General features: G+C 35.2%; 1 pseudogene; it reads right to left on the reverse strand.

Moving 5' to 3' along the window:
- Positions 1 to 420: 420 nt before the first annotated feature.
- LOC133784594 (glycerol-3-phosphate acyltransferase RAM2-like) lies at positions 421 to 5,434 on the reverse strand (annotated as a pseudogene).
- Between the last annotated feature and the right edge of the window lie 2,627 nt (positions 5,435 to 8,061).

Below are 8,061 nucleotides of genomic sequence, written 5' to 3' on the forward strand. Positions count from 1 at the left end.
CCCATGTTTTAATAAAACGTCTTTTTTCCCGTTTATTAAGATCTACTTTCTCTTTAAAAAGAGCGATTACTTTTCAGAAAATATATCTCTCTCAGGAAAAAAAATAACTTTCTTACGATTAAAAATTCCGAGCAGTAGTATTATCAGGGTGTGGTATACGACGGTTCTCTACAGTGCAGTGGAGGTCCGATAACAGTTTAGACTGGGTTGTTTTATCCTGGGGACGACGGGGTTGATAGTCTGCTTGCACAAATTCTGGGCAGTGCCGCGAACGTCTTAAAGAGAACGACTTAGTCCGCGACTCAACCCATATTATTATTGGTAATTTCATTCCTTTTTATTTATGTAGCAACTTTTTCCAACAATTTCTCCCTCTCGTTCCAATTTTATCGGATGTTGAGAGAACCATTAATGAAAAACTTAAAAGTAAACAAAAGAAATTGTATTAGCAGTCCGTTGGAGAAAAGGTTTCTCAGTCACAGGCACAGTTCCGTCATTTCCTGCAAGAGCTCGGTACTTGTGTTTCCGTGTAAGACTAGTGCACTCATAACAAAGAGTGGAGGCAATGCTTCTTTGTATGTAATTGGCCACCTCATGGCTTGATTTTCCTGAGCCACAAGTCAACTCCTGCGACAAATTATTCAAGAAGGTCACCTCATAAGCCGGGCTCGGGTTCATGAAGAAGTAAAATGGGTCCATCCCTTTCCATCCCCTTGCTGTGGTCCCATGAAACATGCTCATCTGATTCACCATAGCCACCGGAACCAGCTGGTCCGTCAGCTCGGCAAAAAGCGCCGAGAATCTGAGAAGGAACGGCTCACGACATGTTGTTCCCTCGGGGAAAATGGCCAAGTCACCTTCTTGGAGGAGTTTCTTGATCTTGGAAGCGTCCCTAACTCTGTCCCGGGTTAGACAGATGGTCTTTAGGGGTGAGATGACCTCAGACTGTTGGGTTTTATGCCCTTATAAAACCATGTCGGACATGTAGCATGTTTTCATATTATCAGTAAAAGTAGTAGAAATCATTTAGTTTGACAACCGTGTTGCTTGCTTGTTTTATTACATGATTATTGAAATAATACAAACATTTATAAAATTCCGAACATATGGATAGTTACAATTATAGTGACTAGGTCACAGTGGATTATAGTTGTAATTATATGTTCAAAAGAACGAGTCTTAAGATTAGATCAGTGCATTGGATTTTCACTGATTAGGCAATCTACGATATGATCTACTTACACATTCAGGGTGTGATGTCTTGTCCAAGGCATCGACCAAGTAGATAAGATCGGATGTATTTAGTTACATCGGACTAGGACCGATATTGATTATTGATTGATAAATAAGTATCGTTGTTATCAAATCTAATCAATGTCACAACGTTGACCATATATTAAGCCGATCTTAATTCTGAGTGATAATATTCTGCTAATTATATTATTTAAATCTTTTGACTTGTTCGTTACCAGCTTACCCTACGGTCTAGCCCATACTTACATCTTGGAGATTTATTAGTGTAATTGAGTGGGAGTATTATTCATAGATACGAAATCTATAACTTCTGTATGAGAAGTGAAAAGATGATTTCCTTAATTGCTTTGTTCAAAAGGTTAAATGATTGAGATCTCATTTCTGTGATTAAGTTCACGGAAATATCATTTATAAGGAACTTAGTGGGAGTTAAGGATAAAATACTGATGAGGGGTAAAACGGTAATTTGCACCTAGCTCGTTAGTAAGTCATCGATAGAGGATTGACTGATTGTAATGGTTATAACAATGGATAACGTATTTATGGTTTTGAAAATACGTTCTATGAATTCAAGAGTTCAATTCCGAGTCTATAGTGGAGTCACGAGGAATTAATAAGGTAGTGAAATTATTCGTAAATAAATTCACGGTAACTTGTTGGAGCTTGATTTCAGGGATCCATGGTCGCCGCATCACCTTTGAGTAAATCATCTAGAATGTCTCAATTAATTGATTTAATTATCAATTAGGATTTTTAAAGTTGACTATGTCAATTTTGGAAAATTTACAGAGATATGAGATTTAGAGAATAAAAGAGAATATTTTGGTAAATTTATTAATATTGATAAATTGGTATCAATATAAATAAATAATATTAAATCAAGTTTCAAATTATAATTAGTTAATTTGAATAAGGATTTAATTAATTAATTAAAAAAAAATAAATAAAAGGTTTTGAATTTAGGCCCAGTTGGGATTTAAATTCAAAATAAAGAGATTGGGCCCAAGTTCATTTATGGCAGCCCAAGGCTTTTAGTTTTGTTTATTATTTTTAATTAATTTAAATTTAAATAAATCCCATTAAGTTGCCTATATAAGGAATATGATATCTAGGGGTTTTAGTAGCAAGTCAGTCTCAGTTGATTTGGGTAAGTGAAAGCCTAGACACTCTAATCCTTTCTTAGCCACAATCTCTTCTTCTTTTCTAGATCTCTATCTCATGTGTTGAGAGCCAGCCCACACTAGTTCTAGGTTGATCAAAGGCTTGGTGAGGAAGACTGTGTTGCTGATCTTGTTCAATCTCTTGATAATACTCTGCTACAGAATGGAATCAAGGGTTAGAGAGATTGAAGGATGGAGTTGTTCCAGTTCCGCTGCGTAATGTAAGTTTTTACTTTACTTTGTATTTGTATCAATTTCATAGGAGCATGTTCTAGGAATTTGCATGTTTGTGTTGATAATATGTAAATTGCATGAAAATAAATAAAGATCCTGCAATTAGTTTTTCCTACACAGACAACCGCGAGAGTGAGTACACCACGGCGGTGATTGGCCTGCCCAAGGCTATGGAAAGGAATACCGGGTCTAGGAGGGTCTTGTGTGAGCAAACGAAGAGGATGTTAGATTTGTTGACAGGTGGAGGAGGAGTTCCCTTGACGATGATGCGGACGCCGAGGGCCCAAGAAGAGTAGTAGAGGAGGTGCATGGGGAGGAGGAAGCCAACGAGGATTCGAAAGCAGGCGAGGAGAAAGCCTATTGGGATCCATAAGACTATTAGGAGAGCCACGAGTGGCGTGGGCTTGCAGGAAAGTCGACCGTCGTGGAAGATGACCGGTTTGGGGATTCTCACGGCTTTCACGTCTCTCTTGGCTGCCACCATGTAACCCTCCTGCAAGTTTGTAACAATATTTATATAATTACATCAAGTATATATATATATATATGGAAGACTTCTCAATAGTTACTACCCATAGATGGGTACTAACAATTATGATGATTTGATAACATAGTGACTTAGTATAGCAAGTCACCAATAGGTAAATATTTTTTTTTCTACATTAATTTCGAATTTAGTTATTTTTCTTTTGCCATAATTAATGTTGTGTTCAACCAATGAGAGACACTAGCTATATTTAAAAATTTACATGTATTTGAAAAATGAAAAGTTTACAATATTATATTTTCATAATAAATACACTTTTTCATGAGGTAAACCTTCCAAAAATTTGAAAAATCAAAATTTAATTTTAGAAATATTAATTAACAACTATAAATATGGATCATTGATCTCAATCCAATGGTTAATATTAAAGTAACTATCCATGGGTAATAACCATTAAAAGTGCACCCATATATATATTTATATAATTATTAGTATTGGGGTCATTGCAAGCTAGCTTCTAGTTTTGTTCACTATAATATTAAGGTACTTATTTTAGGTTAGAGAATTGCTAAGGGGTGCCGAACATGAAAAAGGGTGATATTTTTAGTTATTGGTGTAATATAATATCGGGTTATACTTATTTGAATTTAATAAGTATTATGAGGTATCGTTAACTGATCATGGGGTACCACCTCATGTGGTGTTGTACACCTTAAAGTGCCAAATAGCAACACTCTTTAGGTTAACATTGATGTAAATATATATGAGTGTTGTTATTTGGCACACCTTAAGGTGACTAGTTGGTACCCCATAATTAGTTAGTGATACTTTATAATATTTATTAAATTCAAATACGTGTGAGACTCGATATTGAATTACAACAACAATGGTATGCCATCTCTTTATAATTTTGAGCACTAATGGTGCTCCTTCTATGTGGTAAGAAGGATTAAAATATATTTAAATTCATATTAGTTTAATTATAAGTTTTAATATTAATTAATTTTTAAATTCTTAAAAAATTGATGTTTGGTATTGTGAAAGAATTTTTAGTCGTTTTAAACTTCATTAATCATATGGAGCTGATAGAAAAATAAATGTTTCTAGTCTTTAACGATTATATTTAACATTTTTTCTAGGGTCTTCACTTTAAGTCCTATTGATGGAGCTCTCAGTGTTCTCGATTTTTGAATAATTTTTGGTACGCTTTTTTTTTATGACTTTACATATTGTAGCTATTTAGAGCATCGACGCGATTTTTAGAAAATTCTGAATAGTTTACAGTACCAAAAACTAAGTTCAAATATGTTGTTGCACGCGTGACTAATTTTTTTTATGCGCGTGGAAAACATGTTTGAATCTAGTTTTCGGTACGGTAAAACTATTCGGAATTTTCAAAAAATTTGTAGGATGTTCTAAATAACTACAATATACACGGTCATAAAAAAAATCGTGCCAAAAACTGTTCACGGATCGAGAATAGTGAAGAGCCCACAGAGCTTAAATGAAACCTAAATAGAGCTTAAATGAAACCTAAAAGAGAATTGTCCTCTATATATTACTATTACATTCATAAGTATACCTTGCATAGTGACATGTATGGAACATCAGTGAGTCGATCACCAAGCCCAACGTCAGGCCTATTAGTCTCAAAATCAAAAGCTTTCTTCAGAGCATCAGCCTTATTCTTCCCAACAAGTACTCCCGGCGGCCGAACAAACCCAGTTGCTCTTCCCTTATAACTCTCTATCTCAGTCCCCAAAACCATGTCAGCTTCAAAAATTCCTTCAAAAAAGCTTCCACCATGACTCTGGGATTTGCAGTCAAAACGCACCGTTTCCCGCACGAAGAGAAAACTCGCCACGACTCCGGGTGAACATCCGACGAGTAAAACTTTGGCAGTACAGCTCTACCGGCCCACTCGATATCAGAGACTTTCATTCCGGCGAAAGTGACGAATATGAGGACTTGGATTCCAGCCGACTCGGACAGGAAGTAGTAGAGAAATCCAGCTAATGGCGCAGCCAAAAGCAAGAAGAGAAGCCTCAAAACCCCGCCCACTTCGAAAGCGATTAGAGCAAAGTAAGGGAAAGAGCTTCGCCCTCTTAGTAATGTCCCGTCCATGGCGGCTACCACCGTATGTTTTTCTCGTCCTGTTGATGAACGTTTTACTACCGTTGGGAACACACTACATTTTGAAGTAGTCATAGTAGACATATTATAGTATGAAACTTCGTTTTTTCTTTTTCTTATGTTAAAAAAGGGTGTTATAATGGTATGGTTATATAGAGATGTAGTTGGAGAAATACAAGCGTTGTATTTGGTGTGTGTATAGTCTAAGGAGATCGGGACAAAAGAAAGTTTATTATAAAAACAAAAGAGAGTTGCGCTGAGATTTCCAAGAAAGACTTCCGAGCGAGAAAATGTTAAGATGGGAATTATTCAAACGTTGTGTATGATTGGTATACAGACTTCTACTTACAATAAAATGTAGAATTATATAATAGAAATAAAAATTTCATTGATTATTAAAACTATGAGAGCTGCTATTAGGTACTAACAAGCGAATAAACTTGTGACAACTTTATATGATATTGGACTTAGACATTTCTCTAATGCCAACTCTAATGGGATTGCAAAACACCATATATCACAAATTTGAGACTCTAAATAAGACTGAAAAATGGTGTACATAAACAGTGCCACGATATTATTGACTTGACGTGTGACACGACAATTTTTTGTTTGTTTTTGTGTTTTATATTAATATTTTTTATATATAAATATATGTATATTATTTAATTTGTAAGATAAAATAATATAATAATATAATATTTAATTTGTGGAGAATATAATAATGTTGAATATATTTTTTGGTATAATTTTTAGTGTTATGGTTGGATTAGAAAAAAAATATGGTGTTAAAATTATTTCATTGATATTAGTTCAATACTATTTTAGTGTTTAACACCATTTTAGTGTTTACAGTTGGAGTTGTCACGACATTATTGACGTGGCACTGTTCACCACGGCAAAATGAGACTCTAAATGGGACTGAAAAATGACGTACATGAACAGTGCCACGACATTATTGACGTGACACTGTTCACTACGGTAAAATTTTTTCTTTTTTAGTTTTTGTGTTTTATATTAATATTTTTTATATATAAATATATGTATATTATTTAATTTGTAAAATAAAATAGTATAATAATATAATGTGTACTTTGTGGAGAATATAATAATGTTGAATATATTTTTTGGTATAATTTTTTGTGTTATGATTGGATTAGAAAAAAATATAGAATTAAAATTATTCAACATTATTTTAGTGTTTAACACTGATAGCCAACAAATTGTTAGTTAGTTGAGTGTATAATTCTGTTAAGCTTTCTGTTGCAACAACATATTTCATTTGTACAGCTTCGTAATATTCAGTATAAATAAAGAGTTTGTTCACCTCAGAAATCAATTAACAATTCTTGATTCTGAGGTTTTCTTTCCACTATACAGTTTTTCATTGTTTTCTTCTCTGTTTCTATGAACTTCATCTTGGTATCAGACGCCTCTGACTCGCGTCAATGGCCTCCTCCGGCGACAACTCATCTCCAGTAGGTGTCACTGATCCTCGGCCACCGGTTCCACCGAATGCTGCTGCGTTTCCCCATTGGAATCCTTTTTCAAATTCTTTGACTTCCTCTCTCACAATAAAACTAGATCGAGCTAATTTTCTTGCTTGGAAATCCCAAGTCGTACCCACGGTCATTGGTCATGACCTTGATGACATACTCTTAAGTGATCTTCATCCTCCGCAGACACTCCTCAATGGAGATTCGAATCCGATGTATCCACAATGGCGAAAGAAAGATCAATTGTTACTATCGTGGCTTCGCTCATCTATGACGAAAGCGATTCTTGGAACTGTCTCCAGTTACAATTCCTCATATACGGTTTGGAAAGCTCTTGAGCAAAAATTTTCCAGTCAGTCAAAAGCTAGGTTACTACAGCTCAAAGGTCAATTAACCAATATTCAAAAAGGTAACCTCAGCATCTCTGACTATGTCGACAAGATTAAGTCCATTTGTGATTCTTTAGCCATTGCTGGTCACTCTGTTACTGATTTGGATTTGATTCTTCATTTGCTTAATGGCTTGGGACCGGAGTTTGATCTTGTTGTTTCTGGAATCACGTCTCGAAGCGATGCACTTACGCTTGAAGAAGTTCAAGCTCTCCACATGTCGCATGAGTCTAGACTTGAAAGGCACACGTCCATGATGGATCTTTCTTCCAAGATTGCTGCCAATCCTATTTTTCATGCCCGTTGCAAACACATAGAGATTGACTTAAATTTTGTGCGTGAGCAGATCTTGAGCGGTGAAGTTTCTGTTAGATATGTACCCAGTGTTGACCAGGTTGCTGATATTCTGACTAAGTCTCTGCCCAAAGATCGTTTTCATTATTTAAAGAACAAACTCAAAGTGATTACAACCCCTTTTCGTTTGAGGGGGGATGATAGCCAACAAATTGTTAGTTAGTTGAGTGTATAATTCTGTTAAGCTTTCTGTTGCAACAGCATATTTCATTTGTACATCTTCGTAATACTCGGTATAAATAAAGAGTTTGTTCACCTCAGAAATCAATTAGCAATTCTTGATTCTGAGGTTTTCTTTCCAATATACAGTTTTTCATTGTTTTCTTATCTGTTTCTGTGAACTTCATCTAACACTACTACTTTAGTGTTCATAGAGTTGCCTAGGTCTTAATGGGAATAAGAGTACTCCTAAAGTTTTCATAAAATATTAAAAGCATTTTGTGACATACGTACGATAAAAAACACTTGTTGCTGACTCAGCGATGAATGACGCTGATGATGACGTGCTTGAGTAGCCATAGACTCTAATGAGGATATTGACTATGAGAATCGAT

This window comes from Humulus lupulus, chromosome 6, assembly GCF_963169125.1.
Source record: "Humulus lupulus chromosome 6, drHumLupu1.1, whole genome shotgun sequence".
Classification (NCBI taxonomy): Eukaryota; Viridiplantae; Streptophyta; class Magnoliopsida; order Rosales; family Cannabaceae; genus Humulus; species Humulus lupulus.